Raw genomic sequence first — 15,334 nt, 5'->3', positions numbered from 1 at the left:
GCAGCCGCTTAAGTTCAATTCTGGGAGCAGTGCGGAAAACACGTTGTACGAACATGTAATAATGCCTAACAGGAGAATAAAAGCAGGGGAACTAAACCGGTAATTGTGACAGGGTTGGTGAAGTTAACCAGAGAATGAGTCTTGACAGTGGCAGGAATAGTTACAGAATTACGGTAGTAATGACAAGATTGTTTGTTAGAAGGAGGAAGGAGAAGAAATGGGGGCATCACACAAATTATGGAAGAATGTGAAGATTCCAAATTTATACAAAAATTTTGTGCTACTACTTTTCGATCTCATGCTTGAGAAGCTAGAGCGTATGAATGAAATGTGAAACTATTTCCCAAGTTTTTTGCCTTTAGCAGGCCTAATAGGCATTTGATATTGGTACTTCGTGAATTATATTCTGTCGTGCTATAAAAATGACCATTTGTGGCAAAACAGTCTCCTTTATTTGGTGTGTGTTACAATTGCTGCAATATTAGAGAGGCCTGTTTCGTTTCATCTAGCAGATAGTGACAAAACAGATGTAATCAGATCGAGAAATCACACTAGTCTTGGGTACTATTTGTATTAACAGCCTTTTCGATATTGGACAGCGACATTTCGATTTTCATGTAGCAAAACGTTTGACAAACTTTGGTGAGGTAATAGATTCTTTAGCAGAAAGGAAAGCATGCCATGTAAAGCTGTAACAAGATTAGAGAGAAAAATGCTAGGGCCTAAGGATTGAAGAAATGTGTACTTTCTTGCTTGTCTCTTGTCTTTGTGGTTTTATGTATCCCATATTTAATTTTATGTCACACGAAACAGCAAGCTATTAGCGAATAAGCAATAAAGACAAATTTTCTGAAGAGTTCTTGTTCTCCTGGGTACAAATAATTAAAAAAAAAAAAAAAGCGGGATGTCAAATGGGCTGACTGGGAACAGGAGAGCCTCCACAGGACATTTCAATTTCCACTGTCATGAATATAATTTCATGGCATCCATTACAAAATATACACATTTGAATTCCAAGAGCGAAATACAGTGACATGCGATAGAAGAGCGAAATACAGTGACATGCGATAGAAGAGCGAAATACAGTGACATGCGATAGAGGAATGCTGTGTGAAGAGATGTGGCACTGCACTTTGGCACACTTAAGAGCAAATAACATGTCTTACATTTTCTTGAACATTTTTGCTTTATGTGTCAGACTGTTAAGATGTGCTCTACAAAATGATGAACATTTTTTGAAAAGTCAGTTTTTTAAATTTTTGGCGTCCTATCTCAAAGGCATGGGGGGTCGGAAATATTGTCGACCCATGGCAGATGCGCAGTGCAGTCTGAACTGAAGTGGGGAGGTGGGTAGTTTCCATGTAACCCGTGTTTATGTTTAGTGAGTTTGCTGTTTTCTCTTTTTACTGCTCTCACGTCAAATGGAAACTAAACAATTTTCTGTTGTTGGGAGCTATCAAGTGAATTAAAATACATTCACATAATTATGAAGGGCTAAAATGTTATTAGTTTCAGATCTTATTTTATTTCCACATTTCTGGCGATCAGGCATTAATCGCCTTGCAGAATGATGAAGTTATTTTTGTTGGTCTGAAGACATTTGACTTTTATTAGTCTTTTCCACTGTGAGAGTCAATTTATTTGAAACAAAGTGTTTAATTTCACACTATTGTTTAGTTTCAACTGTTCATTGCATTTAAAGTGCATGTTTGCATCTTCTAGCACGTATAGCAGTATGCCAGAATAACCAAACACGAGATAATACAATACTGGTACTCCAAGAAAATTTACATCCCAAAAACCACACTGAAAATCTTAATATCAGGTTATAATGATGTTATGTGTTAGTTTACTTATCATAGCTGGCAATCTGTTGCAGCAGAAGTCCTAAATCCTCAGTCACTGTAAAAATTTCAACATCAGAAAAGTTAAAATTATAAATCAATCTCGTATTGTGTTTTAGCTGAATATTTATTACAATTTCAAAGTAATTAAAAGCATCTTGACAAATCTGAAATAAGCTGTAACATACTTACAAAAATCGTGATCAACAAGCTACATACTTTCTGTCCAACATCACACAAAGTAATGACTCCCTTTGCCAACATGGCTGTAACTATTTATACTTCCTTAACAATCCTCGGCATTGTTTAGAATCATTTTTTGATTAATTAACAATTAAAATTTACATTGAAAAATTGAAAATACGTATCTGATGGTATATTTACTCCAGAACAGCTAGTACACTATGATATTAGTACATGTCTGTTGTTACATTAGAGAATAAATTCTCGAATAAGAAATTACAATAATACATTTACATTTGTTATTGATTACTAGAGGCTCCCTTCATGGGAATTGTTCCCTTCATTTACAGAGCTTCTACACTTTGAAGTGAAAGAGATTAAACAGTTATTTTTTGAGGTTTTTTTTTTTTTCCTGGTCGAGTTACAAATTTTGTTTACATGTGCGATTCTGAATTAGACTGGAAAATGTTCATTTTAAGTGGGTCTTAATGGGCTGTTACGTTTCAACACCCCCAAAAGGATTTGTGAAACTGAAAGTTGAACAAAACAATTTCTGACAGATCTATGTAACAGTACACATTTTGCAATAAACTGGAGGAACCAGCATTTTACTTATGGTATGAGATAAATCTTATGTTTGATTCAAAACATAAATTAATTATGAAGCATTATGCAAAACTATTACTCAATAGTACAAGGCAAGAAGCTAACGTGTAACTAAAGAGTTTCAAACTACTACAAAATTCCTAAGTGTAAATGCACTAATCTGTACTTTACATAAATGTAAATAGTCTTGATGTGTGCAGTACGCAGACTGCTTTATGGATAATCTTGAAGTTTGCAGTACGCAGACTGCTTTATAGGATAAAATGTCTGACCAATGACCAGTCTTACTCTTTTTCATTTGTCAAGACACTTCTGATGCTTCACTCCTGTCCTTTACAATCATTCACACATTAATTAACAGAATTATACGTAAGAGTGCAGTTACATATTACTCTGAGTGGTAATATAAGTGACTAATACATCATATTGGTTATTTTTTATAAGTAATTGAAACAGCACCAACAACTATGTGTTTGGGCCTTATAACAGGTATGTGTTCACCAATTGGGTGTGAATACACAATAAATGAATTGTAAGTGATTGGTACATCATGACAAAACATGGTTGGGCATTATACACTAGTAAGTGTTCACCACTTACGCGTGAATACACAATAAATGAATCATAAATGACTGGTACATCATGACAATAATATGAATAGGTTTTATACATTGGTAAGTTGGTTTGAGCATTATATGTTGGTAAATTGGTACGCAAGTGTCAGATACATCATGACAATTACATGGTTGAGCATTATACATTGGGAATTGGTTCATAAGTGATGGATACATCATGACAATAATATGAATAGGTTTCGTAAATTGGTAAGTTGGTTTGAGCATTATATATCACCCATAAAATTATTTAAAGCTTATTTAACGACAAGTGTTGATACGGTAAATTAGAATGATCTCAGCAATAGAGGTATATGCATGTGGACAGGGGGAAGAATAGCTTTGTACTCTGAAGTAAGAAATTAAATAGGAAATTTGGAGTGTTGGAGTTGAATACGAAAAGATGATACACCCCACAGATTAGAACAGCATTACACATGAAACAAAATTATGTGACAGAGAATAGTATAAGCAAGTCATTCCTCACGACAATATACTGACAAAGCATACTTGCATATAAGTGAGTGTTCACAACTTTGAGCGCTGGTATAAGAAAAGAAAAAAAAAAAGAAAATACATACAACAAACTTAGACATTGATAAATACTGAGAGCAGTGTAAGTGAGACATTCCTCATGATATTTACCAAACATTAGTAAGTGAGCCATTCCTCACAATATTTAACAAACATTATGCATGGTAGTACAGTGTGTAGTAGGTGAGTCATTCTACTCACGATAATATATTAACAGAGCATATTTGTTTATAAGTAAGTAATCACGACTTCGAGTGCTGGTATTTAGGAAAATGAAATACATAAGTAAATGTTTACTAATTGGGTGACAACATACAACAAAATCAGACATAAACAAATAATATAGTATGACAGAGCATAGTTACATCTAATAACACAGAAATGCTAGCTTGTTCCCCGGATCCTCCTATAAAATAGGTTTTAGTCGCTTAGTAAAACTGACACGGTAAACTAGAAGGGTCTCAGCAATAGAGACAAATGCATGTGGACAGAGGGAAGGATAGCTTGGCACTCTAATGAGAAGTAAGAAATGAAACAGAAGGTTCGAAGTGTTGGGGATGAAGAAGAAAAGACGACAGACCCCAAAGACAGGAAACACCCTACCCAGGGCCCCCACTGTTCCAGCACCGGAGGGAGAAGAGTGTTTGGCATTCCCTGCAGAACGGACTTGACACAGCTTCACCTTCCCAGTCCCCAAAAATTAACCCCAACACTCCCTATTGACTAATCACTGAAGGGTGAACAAGTAGCTTTCTGTAGGACAGAGTAAATGACATATGTAATGCTGTATTGGCCAACCCAAGTAACAAATGTTAGATCCTACCAGCCGACTTACAAGTAGTCCCTCTAGTATCCGGGTTTGATCAAACATAATCAATTACTTAAACATGAGATAGTGAAACCTGTGACATATCTGAGAAATAAACATGAAAATACTAAAGTGAGGTACAGAATTACTGTATTCCTCTGATATCTGTTGCTGCTCAAACATAAATTAGTACATAAATATAATAATATAGAAATAAGGTACCCAAATTCATCGAAATACAGCATATCTCATATCAATTAATAAACAAAGTCAATTGCCTCATTGGGCAGATCATCCAAGCGTTACAATGTTCACATTATGTGAAGTATTTTCTTATGCATCAATATATTTGCTAAACACCACAGAGATAAGTGTGATAATGACAAAAAGAATTTTTTTTTTACTCTTTCAAAATTAAGCACGAGGCAGGTCTGAGATATGAAATTAAAGTTACTGGAATCTCAGCCAAGTAATATATAAGTCCCCTTTCCAATTGACAAGGCATATGTAAGTCTTACATTAATTTCAAGTCATATTCAATGTGTTTATAATGTTACAAAATTTTATATAAGGCAAAGATAAAAGATATTCAAGTGGCACTATGTATAAATAAACAGTCATTAGCAGAGTGATAGAATCAATTATAGTTATAAATATTGCTGTTAATAATAACTGGAGTAGGCTCTTATGTCGCAAGAAAGCAGTTTACCTCTTAGACAATGAATGATTACAGAGAATTAGGTTGCATGTGACAGCACATCACAGTATAATACATGTCAATACATCAGTAGTTCTAATTTTGTGCCTGTAAGTTGTAGATTAATTAAAGTGAGTATATTTCTTTTGAAAGGAATAGAACATTAATAATAAGTGGTTACTGAGAACCATGTTGCATGTAACAGTATGTCATTGTATTACGTATACCGTAGGCAGAAAATATTTCAAACAGCAGTGCGTACAGATAAACTCTCATAAACTTGAGAATACATTGACAATGGGTGATTACAAGAATTATATTGCATGTAACACAGTATATCATTGTATTAAATGTAGATAGACCAGATTAAACAGATGATTATAGTGTGCATCGTATCATGTAAAGGTAGCTGTCAAGCAATTTACAAGAAACAGTCATTGTTAGCCTTTCAGACATCTATTTTCATGGAAAAATTATTTCAGTTTTCAACTGTTGAAATGCACATAGACATAATGACTGTACCACTTGTAGGATCAAACGTCCTCATTTCTTTACAAGTCAAACTCAGACTTTAGAGCAACTGAACCAACATGAACATGAACATTTCATGTCAGGAAACCACAAGGATGGATAAAGGGATTTTCCCACAATAACTGTCAAAGGCACCTTGTTCTCGTAGCATAGATGTAGTCATTCCAAATTTTTCAGCATCTTCTTGTAGAGACTGAGAGCCACCATGGCCACATGCCACCACAGAATCAGATTTACATTGGTAATTATCTGCAGGGTACTTCCCGAATATATACTGCTCAATAACCAGTTGACAGACTTCTCGTTGATTGTCACCACATTAGACATGATGTAGCAACATCAGACCAGACAGTAAATAAAATGGGGCACAGATAAGGTAAATTTCAAAAATAGGTTAAGGCAAAGGGTAAAGTACCAGTGGTTAAATATGAATGGGTTAATATTAGGAGTAAAATGGTTAGTTCAGCCATTCTAAAGGTATGATAAATATATCATATTTTAAACCCACCCAAAGTTTGTACTCGTATCCAGATAACCAGAAAAGGGGAGCTGGCTTTGTATAAAATACGTGCATCAATTCCTTTCAGCACCCAGTCTCTTTAAGTATTTGTCTGAAACATAAAGTGTAAGAGGATGAGTTTGTACAGAAAAGTAAGAGAGGATGTGACTTGAAAAGGAAAGAGTCACACCAGCTCAGAGCCTTGGGTTCATCCACCCCCAAATTGCAAAACGAGCTTGCAACCGCCTGGGGAAAGACAATTCTTGTGATGTTGTATGAGTAATGAAGGCTGTTTGTATAATTTCAGGTGTGTAATATTCCTGAGTCCAAATAACAACAAATTCAAATGGTCCTACATAAAAATCAAACAACCCCCAATCTATGCCAGGTAAAGGCATACACAAATGTTCAAATATACCCTTTTCAACCCCCAGTCTATGAATAGATAAATATAGATAAAAATATGCAAAAATTCACACATAAAAGCAATATGAATATAAACTACAAAAAATATTTTACAGTATTAGCTTCAAATGTGTTAAGTTATCCAATTTCTCACTTCTCAGTGTTTGAATTTGCAAAAAGCAGTGAATATTAATTGAGCTTTTTATGAGGTGTAATTTTCTTTCAATTAGTATTTTCATGACTACTGGATCAAAATATTCATAGCATGGCATGACCAGGTGTACAACACGGATTTGTCTGTGTGGTATAAAGTATAAATTCTTCAGCACATGTTTACTATTTGCTGGTTGTTTATTTGGTTTTGTGAAACTTTCATTAACTAGGTAATTGTTTTTGCTGTTCCTCAAATCTGTCTGCAAGCTACTGATTTCAACACACACACTCCCTTCCTTCACTACTTGTACACATTCGCTAATCATATTACTACCAGGAGACTGTTCCATATTTTTCTTGGCAATTTTATCATCTGAGTACACACTTTGACAAATTTCACTTACCACCTTACACTTTTGATCACCGTATACTGACACTTGCTACTATAGTCATTTGACTACATTTAGTATTCTGTCACTAATTAGATCTTCTTTTCCATTTTCATGAACACATTCAGACAGAACATCACTAACATCAACTGGTAACATTAATCTATCAGGCACTGCTCTGTTAGTTTCTAACTCATTACTCGAGCACACACCAGAATTTCCAGAATCATTCAGCATCAAATCATCAACTTTAACTTTTACATATACCATTCCATCTAATTGTGTAGGCAACATATTATCATCAACATCATTATCACCATCATCTGAGACATTCTCATCAGAAACATTAGCGTCACACTTAGGCCTAATATTATTTTCAATACCAAACTCATTTCTCTCTTCACACACTTCTTCAACAACCTCAACACTGTGACTACTCTGTTCTACCACATCCTCATTTTCCTGTCTATTATCTACTGCAATCTCATTAGGAATTACTCTATCATTCTCAGTTCCAATGCCAAGCACATGAACATCAGCTTCCACACATACAGCACCAGTATCAGCTTTTTCACTCATTTCACATTCACTCAACATTCTCACTAAACCATACTCATCAGATCTGTTCTCATCACTATCAACAACTACTACTGCATTTCTACTGTTAAAGAATGTTGTCAAAGTCTTTTCTTCTAATTCAAATTTTCTAATTTTTGCTCATCTTTGTTTTCAGATAAAACAATTTCCTAAAATTCGCTATCTAACTTCATTCTACTAACTACAGGTTGTACTCTGGGTACAAAATTTTGGTACATTTTATTTGTTCTGCCCCTTCCCCTTCTGAAATTACTACAATGTGCCTGATTGTAATTCCCATTTCTATGTGCCCCATTTCGCCAGGCTCTGAAAGAGGCAGGTCTTAGTTTACCGGACCATTTCTTCTGTTCCCAAAATTGTTAATATTGTTTCCCTGATTTTGCCCCCACTGCCTATTTCTTGGTTCAAAATTCCTGTTCTTTGGTCTCTGCCTATCATTGCTCTCCCCATCTCTTCTGTTGTCATTTCTGAATATACTATTAAAATAATCATTGACAGCTCTGTTATTGTTATTCCTGCTATCCTCAGGTCTGTCATTACATCTGTCATTTCTCTCCCATTCTAAGTCCAATTTGTCTATATACACTCCTGGAAATTGAAATAAGAACACCTTGAATTCATTGTCCCAGGAAGGGGAAACTTTATTGACACATTCCTGGGGTCAGATACATCACATGATCACACTGACAGAACCACAGGCACATAGACACAGGCAACAGAGCATGCACAATGTCGGCACTAGTACAGTGTATATCCACCTTTCGCAGCAATGCAGGCTGCTATTCTCCCATGGAGACGATCGTAGAGATGCTGGATGTAGTCCTGTGGAATGGCTTGCCATGCCATTTCCACCTGGCGCCTCAGTTGGACCAGCGTTCGTGCTGGACGAGCAGACCGCGTGAGACGACGCTTCATCCAGTCCCAAACATGCTCAATGGGGGACAGATCCGGAGATCTTGCTGGCCAGGGTAGTTGACTTACACCTTCCAGAGCACGTTGGGTGGCACGGGATACTTGCGGACGTGCATTGTCCTGTTGGAACAGCAAGTTCCCTTGCCGGTCTAGGAATGGTAGAACGATGGGTTCGATGACGGTTTGGATGTACCGTGCACTATTCAGTGTCCCCTCGACGATCACCAGTGGTGTATGGCCAGTGTAGGAGATCGCTCCCCACACCATGATGCCGGGTGTTGGCCCTGTGTGCCTCGGTCGTATGCAGTCCTGATTGTGGCGCTCACCTGCACGGCGCCAAACACGCATACGACCATCATTGGCACCAAGGCAGAAGCGACTCTCATCGCTGAAGACGACACATCTCCATTCGTCTCTCCATTCACGCCTGTCGCGACACCACTGGAGGCGGGCTGCACGATGTTGGGGCGTGAGCGGAAGACGGCCTAACGGTGTGCGGGACCGTAGCCCAGCTTCATGGAGACGGTTGCGAATGGTCCTCGCCGATACCCCTGGAGCAACAGTGTCCCTAATTTGCTGGGAAGTGGCGGTGCGGTCCCCTACGGCACTGCGTAGGATCCTACGGTCTTGGCGTGCATCCGTGCGTCGCTGCGGTCCGGTCCCAGGTCGACGGGCACGTGCACCTTCCGCCGACCACTGGCGACAACATCGATGTACTGTGGAGACCTCACGCCCCACGTGTTGAGCAATTCGGCGGTACGTCCACCCGGCCTCCCGCATGCCCACTATACGCCCTCGCTCAAAGTCCGTCAACTGCACATACGGTTCACGTCCACGCTGTCGCGGCATGCTACCAGTGTTAAACACTGCGATGGAGCTCCGTATGTCACGGCAAACTGGCTGACACTGACGGCGGCGGTGCACAAATGCTGCGCAGCTAGCGCCATTCGACGGCCAACACCGCGGTTCCTGGTGTGTCCGCTGTGCCGTGCGTGTGATCTTTGCTTGTACAGCCCTCTCGCAGTGTCCGGAGCAAGTATGGTGGGTCTGACACACCGGTGTCAATGTGTTCTTTTTTCCATTTCCAGGAGTGTATCTAATAAATTGTTCAATTGTATCATCAGGTCCGTAGAGAATCTACATTTTAATGCATCTATCTGGATCATCTCGTCCAGTGGTTTATCAAGATGCACCAAAGTTCGTAATTGTTGTTCACAAAAGATTTTCATACGCCCACTACCTGGTTTGAAACTTGGCCCATTCAAAAATTCTGTCTTAATTCTGGTTTGTTTAGTTTCTGAACAGAATTTGTTGATGAAAGCTTGTTCTACACCATTAAACGACATTTCGGGTTTGATTGATTGGTTCGCCCATGACAAAGCATCCCCATCTAAAAACTTTTTAAAAAATTTAATTTTCAAACTATCGCTCATTATCTGGTACATGAAATCAACTGGATGCTTATTGCCCTCCCCTGAAAATGTTTTTAAGTTAACATTGTTCCACAATGGACTGCAACTACAGAAAGATTTCACAGCAACGGAATCTTCGATTTCTTGAAATTTAGATTTGAAGTTCGAAATTTCGACTAAACAAGTGCCTACATCTTTTAACTCTGCGAAATTCTCATTTGCAATTATAGTGAAATTTTGTATATTTTGGTCTGTTTCTGTGAATTTCTTTAAGAAATCTTTGTTGAGCTTTTTTTAATTGTAACACTTAAACAGTAGCAACTTTTTCGATATTTTCCACGGAATCTAGTCTCTCTTCGAATTTTGGTATTCCTGTTTCAAGGTGACAGTTTCCCCTTCTACAGTCGACACGTCTGGAATTTTCGTCTACTTTTTCCCAGCATTTTTATAAACTCTGTGATTCTATGTTCGTCAATTGACCGTTTTTGTTCATTCATCGATCGTTTTCGTTCTTCCATCGATCGTTTTTATTCTTCCGTAAGTTGAAGTAACCTATCCAAGGCTGATACATTAGGTTCAAATCCACGAAAGGGTGGACATACACTACTGTGATCACTATCCTCATTGTCTCGATTAACTACATTATTATCAGTAATATCTACGCTATTTTGCATGTTTCCATTAACCTCCCCATTATCGTTAACTTCCCTCTTGTTGTCAACCTCCCTATTGTCCTCCATAATGACAATACAGATGAAAAAACAATTTCCAACAGTAAAAATTCAAATAAATTTTGTACTTACAGTTGGATCTCCAAGTTGCGTTTACACATAAGTATCATTACTTCCATCGTAGTGCTACTCACTTTCTTCGTTGTTCTGTTCTCGAAAAAAAATGGAATATTATTTCAACAAGCGGGTTAACTCTGAAACAAAATGCAAGATTAGTTTACAGAATTACACCGCAACCCAGCTCCATACACCAATTGTAGAGTGCTTATGCCTTATTTTACTTATCGCAGCTGGCAATCTGTCACAGCAGAAGTCCTAAATTCTCAGTCACTGTAAAAATTCCAACGTAGAAAAAGTTAAAATTAAAAGTCAATCACGTATTGTGTTTTATCTGAATATTTATTGCAATTTCAAAGTAATTAAAAGCATCTTGACAAATCTGAAATAAGTTGTAACATACTTACAAAAATCGTGATCAACAAGCTACATGCTTTCTGTCCAATATCACACAGAGTACTGACTCCCTTTGCCAACATGGCTGTAACTATTGATACTTTCTTAACAATCCCGAACAATCCTCGGCATTGTTTAGAATCATTTTTTGATTAATCAGCAATTAAAATTTACATTGAAAAATTGAAAATACATATTTGATTGTATATTTACTCCAGAACAGCTAGTACACTACGATATTAATACATGTCTGTTATTTTATTCGAGAATAAATTCTCGAATAAGAAATTACATTAATACATTTACATTTTTTTATTTATTACTAGAGGCTCCCATCATGGGAATTGTTCCCTTCAATTACAGAGCTTCTATCATTTGAAGTGAAAGAGATTAAAGTTATTTTTACAGTTATAATTTTTTCTAGAAGAGTTACATGTTTTGTTTACATGTGCGATTCTGATCAGACTGGAAAATGTTCGTTTTAAGTGGGTCTTAATGGGCTGTTGCGTTTCCAGGTCGAGGCCTACTTCATTGGGAATCTGGACATATGAATGTGCACTCTAAGCCGAATTATGCATTTGAGTATGGTTCGCGAAATTCCGATGCTTTTGGAGTATCCTCCGCTGTCTTTTTTCTCTTACGAAATAATGTAAGATCTTTAATGAACGAACATACGCGCTTCCTACGTCATCGTAGCTGCGCAAGCGCAGTGACGCCTATTATCTGGAGCTCTCTGCCAACTGCTGAAACGAACCTATTTCTAACAGGTCGCGGTAAAATATTGCAAATGGTGGTTTACAAGGGGTTAAGCCTAGTGTATAAGACGACATTGGGTTGCACCACTCGTTGCGTGGAATGAGTTGCACGCAAATAGTTTCATATACAGGGTGTTACAAAAAGGTACGGCCAAACTTTCAGGAAACATTCCTCACACACAAAGAAAGAAAATATGTTATGTGAACATGTGTCCGGAAACGCTTACTTTCCATGTTAGAGCTCATTTTATTACTTCTCTTCAAATCACATTAATCATGAATGGAAACACACAGCAACAAAACGTACCAGCCTGACTTCAAACACTTTGTTACAGGAAATGTTCAACATGTCCTCCGTTAGCGAGGATACATGCATCCACCCTCCGTCGCACGGAATCCCTGATGCGCTGATGCAGCCCTGGAGAATGGCGTATTGTATCACAGCCGTCGCCAGTACGAGCACGAAGAGAGTCTACATTTGGTACCGGGGTTGCGTAGACAAGAGTTTTCAAATGCCCCCATAAATGAAAGTCAAGAGGGTTCAGGTCAGGAGAGCGTGGAGGCCATGGAATTGGTCCGCCTCTACCAATCCATCGGTCACCGAATCTGTTGTTGAGAAGCGTACGAACACTTCGACTGAAATGTGCAGGAGTCCCATCGGGCATGAACCACATGTTGAGTCGTACTTGTAAAGGCACATGTTCTAGCAGCACAGGTAGAGTATCCCGCATGAAATCATGATAACGTGCTCCATTGAGCGTAGGTGGAAGAACATGGGGCCCAAACAAGACATCACCAACAATGCCTGCCCAAACGTTCACAGAAAATCTGTATTGATGACGTGATTGCACAATTGGGTGCGGATTCTCGTCAGCCCACACATGTTGATTGTGAAAATTTACAATTTGATCATCAGAATCGAGGAAGTACAGTACATACTGACGAAACTAAAATGAGCTCTAACATGGAAAGTAAGCGTTTCCGGGCACATGTCCACATAACATCTTTTCTTTATTTGTGTGTGAGGAATGCTTCCTGAAAGTTTGGCCGTACCTTTTAGCAACACCCTGTATGATTGTAGACCCGGCGACACCAGTATACATTTCAGTTTCGTCGTTTTGTAGGCTCCTGAGTCGTGTCTGAAATGAAAGTTTTGGCAGCTGCACGTCGCATGAGTTGTGATGTAGTTAAAGCTTGTTGTGTGGAATAGCTGCATAAGCAAAAAATAAGAAACGTGTTTCGATTCGTGTCTGGATGAGGAAAAGACGTGAGCTCGGTTGCTCAGCAAACTTGCTACAATAATTTATAATGGAAGATCCAAGAAGGTCTTTTAACTATCTGTCACCAGAAATGTTCACGTTTCTTCTAAATAGAGTTAATTATGTGATAAGGAATAAATACTGTAATACACAAAGCCCTGTCGCCAGAACTGAAATTACGAGGGTTCACCAAAAGAAATGCACACTATTTTTGTAAAAATACTGTTTTTATTCTGCATGTGTGAAAGTTTTACAGTGTGTAAATACATCCTTCCCGCTTGTTTTCAAACTTAGTTCAACCTGTTCCCGCGAGTGGCGCCGTCACAGCATGTCTTCAAGATGGCTACTACACTTGACGTCGGTCAGAAGCAACTTGCTGTCATAGAATTTCTGTGCTGTGAAAATGAGACAGTGGGAAACATCCACAAGAGGTTGAAAAAGGTGTATGGAGATGATGCTGTCGATCGCACTACAGTTAGTCGGTGGGCAAGCAGGTTACGTGATGAAAGTGGTCACGGCAATATTGAGGATTGTACTCGCAGTGGCAGGCCTCGTACTGCACACTGCCAAGTATCACCATAAATGCTGATGCATATGTGACGACACTGAAGAAACTTCAAGCTCGACTGAGTCGTGTTCGACCACATCGGCAAAAGCAGGATGTTTTGCTGTTGCACAACAATGCATGGCCACATGCCAGTCAAAAATCCCATGGAAGTGATCACAAAACTTGGATGGACAACAGTGAAACACCCGCCTTACAGTCCTGACCTGGCTCCATGTGACTATCATCTCTTTGGGAAACTGAAAGGTTCCCGGGTTCGATTCCCGGCGGAGTCAGGGATTTTCTCTGCCTCGTGATGACTGGGTGTTGTGTGATGTCCTTAGGTTAGTTAGGTTTAAGTAGTTCTAAGTTCTAGGGGACTGATGACCAAAGATGTTAAGTCCCATAGTGCTCAGAGCCATTTGAACCATTTTTGGGAACTGAAAGACTCTCTTCATGGAATAAAGTTTGAAGATGATGACTCCCTTGTGCACACTGCCAAACAGTGGCTCCAACAGCTTGGTCCAGAATTTTACCATGCGGATATACAGGCGCTGTTTCCAAGGTGGCGTAAGATAGTTGAGAGGGATGGAAATTATGTGGAGAAATGAAAATATTGTTTCTAAAGGATGTATCTACATACTGTAAAACTTTGAAACATGTAGAATAAAAGATGGATTTAAAAAAAAATAGTGTGCATTTCTTTTGTAGTGACTCCCGTGTATATCACATTGTGTGCATTACAATCGAGAACACTCGGCATGCTAGAAGATGCAGTTTTAGTTGGTGATGACATTTTTTCATTAACTCCAATCATTATTAACATTAACTAAGAATTATTAACATTAACAGCAGTAGCTATTCGAAGCAGGCCGCATTAAGAAGAGAATGGTTTGCAAACTACCGTCTTGGAGATAGATCTGTACAGTGGCATTATTTCAAAATTCAAACTTATGTGAATGGGGAGCACTGCTGCGACATTTTAAATAGATGAATACTGAATAAAGAATGTAGCATATTGATTTGTGTACCCTTACCTCCTGTCAACAATATTCCTTAAAAAAGATTCGGCCAACTCGAACGATGGGATTTTAGTCTTGCAGACGAGAGCATTTCCACTGCCAGAATTGTACGTGCTTGTATTTTTCATAGTTCAATTGTATATTTGCTTCTAATTCAATAAATTTTGCACTGCAGCTCAGATGTTGTCAAATCATTTGTGTTCTGATCGCACATGATGGTCTCAGGAGCAGCAATATGCTGTTTATTTTTGTAATCAGCATCATTGAAACCCCATAAACACCTATGCAAACTATAGATATCCAAAAAGCGAACATTATTCCCCATTCCCCACTTCATATTTCAGTTTGTCCACGCACTATAAACACACGTAACCTCAAAACTCTTG

The sequence above is a fragment of the Schistocerca americana genome, chromosome 1 (genome assembly GCF_021461395.2).
Source record: "Schistocerca americana isolate TAMUIC-IGC-003095 chromosome 1, iqSchAmer2.1, whole genome shotgun sequence".
Classification (NCBI taxonomy): Eukaryota; Metazoa; Arthropoda; class Insecta; order Orthoptera; family Acrididae; genus Schistocerca; species Schistocerca americana.
This window is presented reverse-complemented; position numbering follows the sequence as displayed.